We start from the raw sequence: 13902 nt of genomic DNA on the forward strand, positions 1-13902 counted from the left end.
TGCATTTATCTAGCAATGAGAAACTCAGTTTTATCAGATCACCTATGAACATCAATTTCCTAACTGCGGTACTTCATCAACACTTCACTCTAACAACTTTTTTGTGCACATAAACACATAATGTGCTTGAATTACTGAAAATGCTTGTTCATATACAGAACATTTTTCTACAAAAACTTTGGAGATGTGTAACATAAGAGAGCAGTCAGTCTGAATATGGTAACTCCTCATGTACCCAGGACTTATCAATGTACTATAAAAATTTACAACTCAACAAAAAATTAAACATCAAATAATGAACATTTCACATAATATTATTTTTATCATTACAGTATTACAAGCCAAGCTGCTACCCTAGCTGGAAAAACAGAATGAGACGTCCAAGGATTCCAACAGGAGGAGGCCAATACATTATGGGAAACTGAGAAGTAAAGAATGATTTACAACAGAAATAACAAAGGAATATAAATAACACAAATAAAACAATAGTAAAAAAGTAGAATAAATAAGACAAACAGCACATTAACTGTGAACTGAGATTACAGTGACCCTACTCAACAACAATCAGTTGTACCCCATTTCAACTTTCAACAATTCAAGTACAATATTAAGAACATCAATGAACAATTTAGCTACAACAGAAATAAATCTCTAAAAGAAAACTATATGGTACTGAACCTCACAGAAGGGTAAGACTTACAATTAACCTGATTGCTTATTTAACAGTCATCTTTGCCCACTCTAGCACATACATCATTCTAAGCTGCTGTCTCACAGAGGGAGGAAAAGAAGGGAGAGGGAAGTGTGGAGCTAGTCTGCCTACCATTAAGCCTAGCTTTGTGCCTTCTGAGAAGTTTACAAGAGGATGTTTTCCTGTCCGATGAAGCTTGGTTGATTAAATAACCTGTTGACCAGCCACCACAAGTGCAAAGCAAAAGGTATCGAGGCACTTGTAGGCAATGTCCTTTAGGTAAAAGGAGGTAACAGTGATCTGACATCTCCAAACACCTGCCAACATTATCTGTGCTACAGGAAAGTTGCGCTGAACTGCAAGGGCCAGTCCCACACTCATGATTTCATGAGCTCGCTCCTGAACTGTATGACTGTCCACTTCACCAGACGAGTTGTAAGCTCCTTTGATTAGAGCACAAAGCCAGAAAGAGAGGGTGTTCCTGAAAGCTGCCTTCTTGTGCTTGTTGGTAATAAGAAATATTAACCAAAACTCTGGCATAAAGGGTTCAGGTCATTCTTTAATAATACTACACAGCTTGCACTGGGCACAAAAGTATCTCAACTAGATAACCAACAACAAAATCCCATAAAAAGGGAACCAAAACACTCATATGTCTTGTCAGAAACTGATGGATTCCAAGTTTTGACCACAATCTTACAAACAAAAGAGAATGAAAATGATTCAGAGCCTTTAAATGCTAGACAGCATAGGCTAAGTAAGGCCATGCAAATCACCAACACACTTCATCTTGGTCCAAGCCCTCCCTCCAAAGGGCTCATATTGCCCGTAGGTTAGACTGCAGAGGAATAAGAGTCACTTCCCACTCTTGAGGCCAAAGCTCTCGAGGGCAAGAACACTGGAAGCTCCTCATGAGCAAAAATAACTCCAATGAAGAGACCCATATGACACCAGCCACTTTCCCTGATACATACTAGACGAGGGTCTTCTGAGGTACCTGGATTATTATTTCCTGTCCAGTCCTGCAAAAAAAGCCTCTCCCTTGTAGGAGCTGCCAGATAACCCTCAAATATATGGATGCCGGGGTTTGTACTGAATGATGATACCTTTGAACTTGCTGCTCACGAAAGAGAGTAGGCCACAAAGGAATCTCTCACGGCAAATCAGAACAACACTCAGCATGTGGCCAATGAAGAGCTACCAGGATCATTCTGAGCCCTGCAGTGATTGACTATTATCCCATACGAGTTTGATGGCATCTTCCAGGGCCACCCAGGGAGAGCAGAACACCGGGAGTTTCCAGTTCAGCCTTGTTGTTCCTTGAAGCTTAAACAGCCTTTCTGTCACAAAAGAATACATATAAGGACCACTCTGTCTTCCTTTAGTGCTTTTGGCATCTGAGTTGGTCTGCCAAAATATTCCTCCTGCCTTAAATGTATCTGGCTAATAGGTCACGGGAGTGGTGAGGCACCCTCTCATGCATCTGACTCACCAGAAGTCACCAGAAATATAATCCAGGTGTGTTTGTATATATAGTACAATAGGCCTATATACAAACAGTAAACACATACTTTAGTAGGCTCTATAGAGTAATATACAGCACATACTGAGCATTTCTACAAGCTTGTGATACTACTGATCACTTGATCACCCTAGTTCAAGATTGTTCAGTGGGGTCCTGATACATGTATATACTCGTACCTGGAACACATTAATATACAATACACTATGTATACATACTGTACTGCAGAAAATGGAAATGGCATCTGAAGCTCCTATTACAATTTCATTAAAATCAGAAGGGTAACACCAAATAGAGCTAACCATACAAAATACTGAAACATGAATATAAATGCACGCATTATTGTATTGTAGCCTCACTGTGGTAACTCATTATATTTGACAAACCTGATTCAAATGCTTTCATTTTGTATAAGGCTTTAGTACCATTGTCTTCAGCAATCTCGCTCAAAAAGCAATCTCACACAAAACAACATCACTTCACTATCCCAATATCTTTTAATATCAATGAAACAACCTATTCACTGGAAATATTTCAGTCCTCTCTTTTCCTGATAAGTTCACAAATACCACTGGTATATGAATGAAAACAAAAGCTCCACAACACATCTAAGGCTTCCAAGACTAATAAATACCTGTAAACACTACTCTTCGTGACCTTGTAAGAGTTGACAGAGGCCACCCAGATAAACTTCCTGATTGTCATTCTACAAAGTTCTAATATTTTTACAAAATGTAATACTATGCTAAATAAGTGCTTCATAACCTATACAATTTATTATATGTACTTTTAACTGCTATATAACACTAAAAGAGAAATAAAAATATAATTTGTTCCTAAAATGTATATAACTATTCAGTTCAAGGTACGGGTAAAATGTTTGTGTAATATACTTCTTTTAATAATATACCATACTGTATATGGCTAAAAAATTTCTAGGGTGTAACTGAACACGCACCTACAAAATATGCCCTTACTAGACAATGACAATTCAGGTTGGTTTGAATATTTAATTGGTTTCTGTTAAAAAATCTGGTATACAAAATCTGAGACAATGGACATCAATGAAACCATAACCTTCAAAACTAATATATATTAAATCTAAAACAAAATTTCTGTAATCATCACCCAATATACACCAGTAATGTGCAAGAAGGGAAACGAAACATATACTGTTCAGTATAATCAAGGTTACTAAAGCACAATGAAATACAAAATATCAATAATATTAATTCGAAAACTTCAGTGGTTCACAAAGAAAAACATTCGTGTAACAGACGTAGTTATTCATGGTTAACCATTATTATAGTTACTTACAGATTAATCTTTACCAGCACAAGTAAATTTCTTCAAATTCTTCTTATCAATCATGGGTCAAGAAAAAGGCATTCAGTAATAAGCAAAGGTTTGTATACTGTACCTTGAAATGGTAAAATAATGTTTAAGATTCTACTGCCCATATCTAGATAGAAACCTTGCCTTCACGTATGGTTGAAGAATGGACTAAGGAAGATATTAGAGTTCCTCTCTGATAAACTTGAAAAACCAGGATTAGTTCAAGTGACTGTTCAGTAGCTGGGAATCAAATTATACTAACACATTATTTTATCCCATAAGCTGGTTGAAGAGTAAAGGTTTTACCTCTGAAAATTAACAAACAGGGCTGCAGTAAAGAGCTGAAGTTTGTGAGGGATATAAAATGTAACAAGTAACAATGAATGATATGGATGAAATCATTCAGAAATTAGTGTATACATATACTGTGTTATCACTGAACATGACATTTTTATAATAAAATAAAGTTTTACATATACTTACCCAGTAATTACATGGCTATTAGTTTTTTTTAACCGGTAGCTTAAAATTTTAAAATTGCAGGTCACACTAGTTTGTTTTGGTTATGGCAACGTGCCCTGCCCACTTTTGGGTTTAAGAAGCAGTACAACATAGCAAAGGGCTTCAATTTGTTTATGCCCTTATGCCCAAGTGATGGGAGGTGGGTGGGCTCCGATCATGTAATTACTGGGTAAGTATATATATAAAACTTTATTTTATTATAAAAATATCATTTTTATATAAGTAACTTACCCAGTAATTACATAGCCGATTCCCACATTGAATGGAGGTGGGAATGTTGGATATATCTATCCCAAAACATTATTAATAGTGATGAGTTTGAGAATAGAAATTTGCTAACACTGAATCAATGTTGTTGAACCTTACCTGATAAGAGAGCTGCTACAGATAGATACAGCCTCTGATTGGCACTCATCTTATCCAGTAGAGGAGAGGCAGTAAAGCCTTGAGGTCCTCCTACTACAGTGGGTGCTTTGCAGCGATGGATTAATTTCCGAGGGCTAGCAAAGTACAACAAGGTGCCCCTGCCCATGGCGCAGTACCACACAAAATAACCAGAGTAAATAATCACCATAACCACCGAAAACCAAATTAACAACACCAATACCCAACCATTAAAACCAAAAGACTGGAGGGTACTCCAAGTACATAGTACTCCAAGGCTCCCCAAAAAACTCAACACCCTAAGCAAGGCAAAGAGATTAAAGAAAGGACATTGCTTTCTACATTTCCTCCCCCAACACCACGCCAGCCACGTAAAACGGACCCAAGGTATTGCACTGATTGTAATTCATCTCAATATCCCTTAAGCAATGTAATGCAAACACCAACTTGCACAATTGATGCGAGGGATAAATTTCACTTAAACTGCCAAAGATGTAGCGACCGCTCTTATTTCATGGGGTTTTACCTTGTAAGAGGAGAGGGGGTGTTCATTCGCCATGGAATGTGCTTCCAAAATCAAGTTCCTGAGAAAAAATGCCAGGGCATTCTTAGACAAGGGTCTAGAGGGATATTTCACAAAACACCAAAGGTTCCTTGAAGTACTACAAATGTCCTTTGTTCTGTGAAGATAAACCTTAAGGGCCCTTACTGGACAGAGAGTTCTTTCTTCTTCAGACGGCCCTATCATCTCGGACAAGCTCTTGATCGTAAAAGAACAAGGCCATGGATTTGATGGCGATTCGTTCTTAGCTAAAAGTCTAGGGAAAAGGAGCAAACTGCATTCCCCTGAGAAAATCCGATATTTCTGTCCAAAGCATGGATTTCACTAGATCTTTTGGCAGTGGCCAAGGCAACCAGAAAAAGAGTTTTCCTGGTTAGATTCCTTAAAGAGATAGATTGCATGGGCTCAAAACGTGAACTGGCCAGCCACTTAAGTACCACGTCTAAGTTCCAGGACAGCAAAGGTTTTTCTTTAAGCTTTGCGGTATCAAAGGACTTAATAAGGTCGGACAAATCCTGGTTAGACGATAAGTCCATTCCCTTATGGCGGAAAACCAAGCTAAGCATAGCTCTGTAGCCTTTAATGGTAGAGGTGGAAAGTCCTTTAGTGGAGCGTAGGAACAGAATAAAAATTTAAAAATCACAAATTACAATTCACATTCTTATAAACTGCATCTGAGCACCAACTCACATAATCACTTAGGAATCATTCCAAAATCCAGCACACTGTATTTTGATGATAGAAGTGGATGTGAATCCCTCCTACAAAAAAAATAAACAAAAAAAGTGAACAATACAGGCCTGAAGATCACTCCAAATGCAACGAAGATAATTGTTGCACAGAAAAATCTGATGTTAGCAGAAATCATTGTTATGGAATGACATACAGCAAGCAAAACAGAGGAATTCATATAGTGATTGAGGTCTTGCCCATTTTGAACGAATGTTTCACTTGTTCATTGAATCTCATCCCATGCAGGTGTTTGGGCATTGCCTAAGTAGAAAGACCAGATTTGTCATTGTATGATAATCCTTTTTTTCTTATAATATATTTGTGATGTAACCATAAAAAGTTAATTTAATAAATACAAATAAAAAAGTGGTAATTTAGTCATCTTGCACATAAGTAATAACAATTTTGCAGTGTCATGTCAGTTTCTTATTTGGACCTATTCAGTCATTAGTCTTGTTTTAACAATACATATTACTGGATTTTAAATGGTTTGTAATTTAATAGCATCAGTTACTGTTTTCAATACTACTTCTAGTGTTAGTGGTGGTGAAGGTATTAATAAATAAAAAAATTTCAAAGGCTCCCAAAAATGGACCTAAAGTGGAATTTGTCTTTAAATAATCAAACTTTCCAATGCATATTTTAACAAAAGAGCTATCCCACATCTTATTATAATACAACCGGTAAATTTTTACTTTAATATCACAACCACTCCCATGACTACCATGTTTAGCATCAGCCCAGTAGAAATAAATGTTAAAATATTAACATAAAATGGTCAATATCTCAACAGTAAATTTGCAAGCGATTTTAGTACGTTTTTTTCAATCAAGCATGTTAGGCTAAGGAGACTTAAGAGCAAGCATGAAAACTCCAACATCAAGTCGTGGTATTGAAGTAAAATAATACCGTATAATGTCAAACTCTAGATTCTTGCTCCATACATCATAGCTTAGGCCTGGTAAACTGTGAGAACCCACTAGCCTAGGCCTGACAACATCCACTTGTTTATGAGTGGATACTGACAGCCAGAGCAAATAGGTTACATAACCTATGTAACCTCCTTCCAATCAGCCGTGAATGATTGTCTGCTCATGCTTTGTTTCATCCTCACAATTTGACATGCCTGGGGTACTCTAGACCTATGCTTGATTCCTAGGCCTATTTTCGGTGACAGATATGCTCGACGCCTCGAACGCTAAATTGCCGAACAAAACTAGGACCACACTTTAGTCAACAAGACAAAATATGTCAAACAAGCCAAAAATATCAAGTGAAATGGTAGGCTAAATCTGTCGACCCTAAAACTGTATAAGATAAGGTCAACATCCTTGTTTTTTTTTACCTTAGCGTTATGTGACAAAGGAATATGTTGCCTCCTTTATCAATTAGAGTTTTCTATAATTCCAGCTGATAACAGCATATCAAACTAAATAACTTTAACGTGAATAACTGTTTGAAGAGTAAGTGAAATGACTTACAATAACCATATCGGTAGGGACAGTACCGGATGGGTGACCGCTCCTATCGGAGACAAAATTCGTCTGCTGCTGTGTTGTCAAATTGTAACTGGCGCCATCTATTGGCAACAAATATCATATCGAGGAAAATGGCTCTATTTCTCGAAACCAACGTTACACTCCGCAAAATAAAGTTCTAAGCTTTTATTTATTTAAAGAACATATTGAATATCAGAATATATCAGTAACAGACTTTTCTGTACGGCGAAAGTAAATCAGATCAAACATCGACCAAGCCCATTATAGATCTTTGTTGACACGTACGACTCGGCTCGCTAGCCAATGACAGTCTATAGTTCTGCGTAACTAGGAAGAATAAACAAGCTTTCAAATGGAAAGCAAAAGCATAATTACGGATATTAGAGACTAGAGACTACGAAAATGTCTTGAAAATAATATGTATAATATTACCATGTAAAGATTTCATTATAACTGTCAAATTTTTTCTCTCTCTCTCTCTCACACACACACACTCATTTTCAGATAAGAAAATACGAAAATTTGTTTGCATGTTCTATGCTTTCGGTCTTTTCTGAAAGCTTAGTCTCCTCTGTCTGCAGATGATCCTCAAGATTTTATTCAGTCACTTGTCTCACGTGTCAGTCTATTATAAGATATAATAATAATTTTGTCCGCTTATTCCCTTCTTGTCTTCTTCTTATCCTCTAACAATGATCCGACAGATTCATTATATTTTCAAAGAACAGTTTTACATAAATATTTGATTGTGAACACCTTATTGAATTAAAAAGATTTTTTCTACTACAAATGCATAGAAATATAAATAATTTACAAAGACCCTCCATGTTTTTTAACCACCCAGGTGCCTAATTCACTGTTCATTGTAGGATTTTTGGTCTGTTAGTAGTGATTAAAACTTTGCTGATATTGAAATTAAAACTTGTTTAAGATTAAGTAACCAGGTCTTTTAGGATAATGTTCGCTTCCTGGTGAATCGCATGAACTTGTAGCCTTACGTGCTGAACTCCCATATAGATGCTGCCTGTTTCTGGTGTTTCCCGTTTTAATGCCTTTTTAAATATCTTTCGTGAGGACAAGCTGCTGATCCTGACATGTGAGATTCCATACACGAGCTTAATTAAAAATCTCTTAGCCAAACTACCGTAGTGCGATTTTACTGGCCTTATAACTCTTTGTACTCTAAGTTTTTTTTTTTTTTTTTTTGGGGAGGGGTAATTGACAGATTTCATCCTCAACTTCGGACGATACGCAGATTTCCAAAGTATATCCCTTACGGATTTATCCCATCCATTAACATTTTCACCAAGTTACCGTTGACATTCAGACATCATTTGTCCCCCAAACTTATAAGCAGGTGATTCTAAGGTTTTCAAATTGCATCCCTCCTCTCAGCCCTAATTGGAGCTCATTCTCAGTCTCGCTAAGTCTCGTTGAAAGTTGTCAGTGTTGATTAGATCCTATTTTGGAATCGGTCGAATTTCCATTATGGCCTTGGCGTTAACCCTGGCTGGGCTGATTTACGATGCCATAAACACAACTGTCTCCTCCTCTTGGCATGTATTCAAACAATCCTCTCACTCATAAAAAACTGAAAATATATATAATAAATAATATAATAAATAATATATATATATATATATATATATATATATATATATATATATACATATGTGTGTGTGCATTTGTAAAATAAATATATGAAATATGAGGACTCGGAAAATCACCCACATACTGTATATTTATCAGAAACTAGGTCGTGTAAGTCGATGATAAAACGAACTAGAAAGATAACATGAAGAGCTTTGGTAAATAAACACGACTACGTTTGTTGCAATCTTTAATGTTGCATATCACTAGTTCTGCGGACTGCTAGTTGAGATCTACTGTGTACACTTTACCGTGGTAATAAAAACTGTTTCCATATCAGCTTAAGTTTTCCTTTATCTCTTCCACATGAAAACCTAAGACAACAGTTTCTGTTTCATCAGCAATTCTGGTTCTTTCTCGCTAACTTACTCTGCATTTTTTTTTTTTTACAACAAAGCCAGATTCATGGAAATTGTTCAGCAACGGCAATTCAGCGATACGTAAGACGTTGTTGTTTATTGTACAAGCCACATTTACGATAGACCATGTTTCTTATGTACTTATTCTTAAACAAGTTTGATTTTCATCATGAAAAAAGCTTTTAATATCTCTTAACAGTCTAGAAATCACACCGTACACAGTACCGGTGTCGATTCGGTATTAATTCACCCTTTGTTCCACTGTAAAGACGGGACTGAGCGACATACTGGCTGGGTGTTGACTGGTTTATTGGTGGTTCCTTACTGCGAATGTACAGTTGTTTCAGACTTAGCTTGCACAAGGCCAGCTAAATTTGAAACAACAACAACTGTACATTCATTCAGTAAGGAACCACCAATAAACTAGACAACACCCAGCCAGCATGTCGCTCAATACCTTCCTTACACTGGTGAGCCCGGAGTGACCCGGAGCCGATGGTGTCTGACCCACGATGACGACCCACGCGCCAACGAACCCTTCGCCGCCTCCTCGACTCAGCCTCCCGTCGTTCCCGAGTCTTCAATAGATGTCCGACCCTCCGAGATGACCCGCCCAACCACCGGAGCTCTGGACGCCTCCTCCAGGAAGCCTGACGCCGCCCCCAAACTCGTACCGGATGAGCTGACCAACGAAGGACCAGCCGACGTCATCCTTCAGCCTGCTGCCGTCCCCCTCGAGCTGGCTACCGAAGGATCAGCTGACGTCATCCTTCAGCCTGCTGCTGTCCCCCTCGTGCTGGCTACCGAAGGATCAGCCGACGTCATCCTTCAACCCGCTGCCGTCCTCCCGCTGGCCGGCGCCGCCCTTCAGCCAGCTGCCCGCCCACAACCCAAGCCCTTCGCGCCCATTCGAACTGTCAGCAATACGATTTCCGCTATCAGGACCTTGCTTGATGGGGGGGTGGGGGAGTATTGTAAGGGACCGCCCTGTCGGTACTACGGGCACACGTGTGTGTGAGTCAGCCATCGGACAAAACAGGACAACAAGCATCCCGCTCTCTCTCTCTCTCCCTCCCGTGCGTCAGCGACGGTCGCTCAAAGGAACGCAACTTCTACCATACAATATTCCTGCCTATTTTTCTCTAACCACTGTTGTCTCGATTCATGTACAATCACCACTACTTGAATTGCCATGCAAGCATTCCGATCATGTACTCATAATGTTCCACCGAATCTTCTGTATCAAACTGCATGTATGTTTCTGTTTGTGAAGACGCCAAACGTCTCGCCATTTGACATACATTATGCTACTGCATTGTATTCATTAATCTGTCTCGAATCTCATGCAAATGTCCATATAAGGAATTTCCTGGCCTTTCCATTGATATATGTTTTATCATTGCACGTTTATTATGTCTCTCACAATCGCCATCTGTTTATCTGTCGACAAACACAGAAGTCCGAAACATAATCTCTGTTTTGCCTTGTCTGTGTGCAGAAACTACATTGCGGCTCACACCAGCATATAACAACTTCGAAGATTCTGCACATTCATTTACGGGCTGCTCGAGAAGCAAGAGCTCGTGCTGGCACAAGGCCAGCTAAATCTAAAACAACAACATGTACATTCATTCAGTAAGGAACCACCAGACAACACCCAGCCAGTATGTCACTCAATACCTTCCTTACAATAGTACTGATTTCTATCAAGGCCAATCTATTGATCAGTGATAATTTTTTTTAGTGAATTTGTCCCTGTTACGTCTAAGTCATATTTTGGTTTATAAGGATGTTTTGCAGAATTTCTAGTGAGGGCTAAGAATGGATGAAATCAGTAGATTTTACTGATTTTCGCTTTTTCTTCCAGGAGATGACCTAACAAAAGCTTCCTAAACACCAGAGTAGAATCAATGTTATATTAACTGCAGTGGACTTTGTCCAATAAAAATGTCAGTTTCATTGTAGGTGATAAAAGATGTGCATTCCTTGCAAAATAAAACTTGTTCCCTTCGAGAGGCTTCTGGAAACCCAAAAGTTTATCCCCATGCTTGACAAACTTGGTGACAGCCGGAATATATCAGAAGACCTTACAAACTACGAGAATTCGAAGGCATTCACAAATTTCATGTGTATTAATAACTCCATAGCTGGAAAAGTTGATGCTTTCAGGCGTAACTGCATCAAGAAGAATTGTATACCCAGCAAAGGCATTCTCGCTCACCAAGCTGAAAAGCCTCATGCAGCATTATCAGGTTGCCTTATAGAAGGGATCAAATATTTTCAATTATTGGTTCAAGATCAGAAACGGTTGAAGACAAACAAGGGTTTCCAAATCAGAAACGGTTGAAGACAAACAAGGGTTTCCAAATCAGAAATGGTTGAAGACAAACAAGGGTTTCCAAATCAGAAACGGTTGAAGACAAACAAGGGTTTCTAAGACAAGAGTCTGCAGCTTTTATAGAATGAAAGAGAAATTCAACGCAGAATTTGTCAAAACACGGAGTGTTAATGACTGTATTCGGACATTTAAACAATTTTAGTTCTATCATTTTACATTTCAGGTACCTACCTGGGTGAAAGGCATATTCAGTTCATCACCTATTTTAGCAAGAGAACAAAAACTTTTTATTTTCTAATGACGAGTACCACGTATCAGCTACTCTTTATTCCTGTGTGAATTTCAAGTCTAGACTCACATAATTCTGTATTGCTCATTCTTTCCCTTTAAACTTAATTTTTTTCTTTCAGTGTATAAGTTTATGGCATTGGCCTATATTATTGGCGTAAACACCAAAATTACCCCAAATTTTTAATTTTAATTAATAGCCGCCGTTTGGGAAAAATTCGAGACTTGTGCCGACCCAGAAGGGAAGCGTGGCCCTTAACTTAGGTTTAATAATAAAAAAAAAGTACTGCATAACAATGTCGTATAAGTTTTTTTTTTCTGAGCCACTGTTAACGTCGAAAGAACAGCTCTTTATCAGGCAAAACTTATCAAACTATTCTGGCATTTTAGTAAACGCGTAACTTTGTAAACTCCAGTATGAGTAATGCCATGGTTTCATTGCGAAAATGACATGCTCACTGGGTGGGAAACAAGCAGACAACTAAAAATAATGTAGGATAATTAGGCACAAGTGAACACTTGTAAGAAATTCAGTTTAAGACAAGCACCACTGCAAGTTTTTTTCTCTCTTTATCATCATCATTATTCCTTTTTTTTTTTTTTTTTGTTTCTGATGTCTTCCTTTCGGTTTATTTTGGTCCCTCAAGCTGATCAATTTATTTATTTTGCATTACTAGTTCTTTGTGCCATAACAATTATTTAAATAGAAAGATATATCTTAATTTGTTGTCTTAAATGTTTCTTAGGTTTTCACATCTTGTTACTTGGGGTAACATAATGAATAGTATTCAACTGTCCGTCTTTCTATATCTCTGTTGCATCTCACTCTCGGTGGAATATTTTTATAGGAGTCTTTATATATTTCCATTTTATTGGTTACGCGATGCATGCCAAAATACATAATCTTCATACATTTCATGCTCTAATCTTCATATATTTCATGCTCTAATAGGTAGCCGATGAATCTCAACAAGAACTGGCGTAAGCCCATCACATCCCATGGGGATACATTCATAACTATTTTGGCTTTTTTGTTATTGTGACCACTGGGCCTTCAGCAATTAATTTGGTATACCAAAGCCAATACATGCAGTCTCTGGGTATACCCTTATAGTAAGATTTCATATGGAACATGTATCGAGTTACCATTTATCATATTTGTATTTATATTTACAGCCATATCATTGAACTAATTATGTGAAGACATAAGACAAAAATTTACCAATGATAGAAAATGTTAAAATAAAATTATTGTTGACATTCAAGGAATTGTTGGTAAGGAACCTTACCATAAATCATGTTTCAGCACAGAGGCTAAGAAACGTGGTATCAGAAAATAACTACAATCACTAACAGAAAAAATAAAACACTGTACCATAACTCAGTTGCCTGATGCTCTTGCCAAGATGGAGTAAAATCATCAACAGTATTTATCATTTAAATTAACTTCATCTTCCAAACCTTTCCTATCGTCATTCATTTGAATTATCAGGAGGGAACACTTTTTGTTGTCAGATTTTAGAGTGCCTCTAAATACCTTTTCTTTCGAGTCAATCCTATTTCTCGAATGAGTTTAATGTTTTTTTTAATAAGTTATTTCCTAATCTTCACATTTGGTTAAATCCTGGTGCTGTGTACTCAAAGATCCCTCATCCATCATTTTCGTTAAGTTAGTCTAGATTAACTGATTTTGATTTTAAATGGATTATTTTTTGTTTTTAATCATGTTTATAGCAAAAAAAATTTCCCAGCTTACAAATTCAGAACATCCAGTCTGGAAAATACTTCGATTCTACATGGAACATGAAAATGTTCGTTTTCTATACAGATTCTTTACTGAATTTGAGAATGTTGATTATCTTGCATATTAAATGCAATTTTGGGTACGAACATAATAAAAGCTACATAAATTAAGTACCAAAATGTCAAATTTAGCCGTATAAAGCAAAAACGAGTTTTCTTTTTTTATTACATATTATAACTATGTTACCATAAGATTCGAACAACCTTCCATCAGCTG

At 37.4% G+C, this 13902-nt stretch overlaps 1 protein-coding gene across 13 annotated transcripts in view; it reads right to left on the bottom strand.

Moving 5' to 3' along the window:
- Positions 1-7560, bottom strand: part of mmy (UDP-N-acetylglucosamine pyrophosphorylase mmy) — a 148140-nt gene extending 140580 nt beyond the window's left edge. For 5 of the 13 annotated variants that reach the window (XM_067111401.1, XM_067111413.1, XM_067111402.1 and 2 more), the window contains exon 1: positions 7230-7368. The gene's annotated coding sequence lies outside the window, so the exon portion shown is untranslated. Of the gene's footprint in view, positions 1-2599; positions 2787-7093 lie in introns of those variants that run through there. The other 8 variants (XM_067111407.1, XM_067111409.1, XM_067111411.1 and 5 more) reach the window with 6 other exon arrangements.
- Between the last annotated feature and the right edge of the window lie 6342 nt (positions 7561-13902).

The sequence above is a fragment of the Macrobrachium rosenbergii genome, chromosome 11, assembly GCF_040412425.1.
Source record: "Macrobrachium rosenbergii isolate ZJJX-2024 chromosome 11, ASM4041242v1, whole genome shotgun sequence".
Classification (NCBI taxonomy): domain Eukaryota; kingdom Metazoa; phylum Arthropoda; class Malacostraca; order Decapoda; family Palaemonidae; genus Macrobrachium; species Macrobrachium rosenbergii.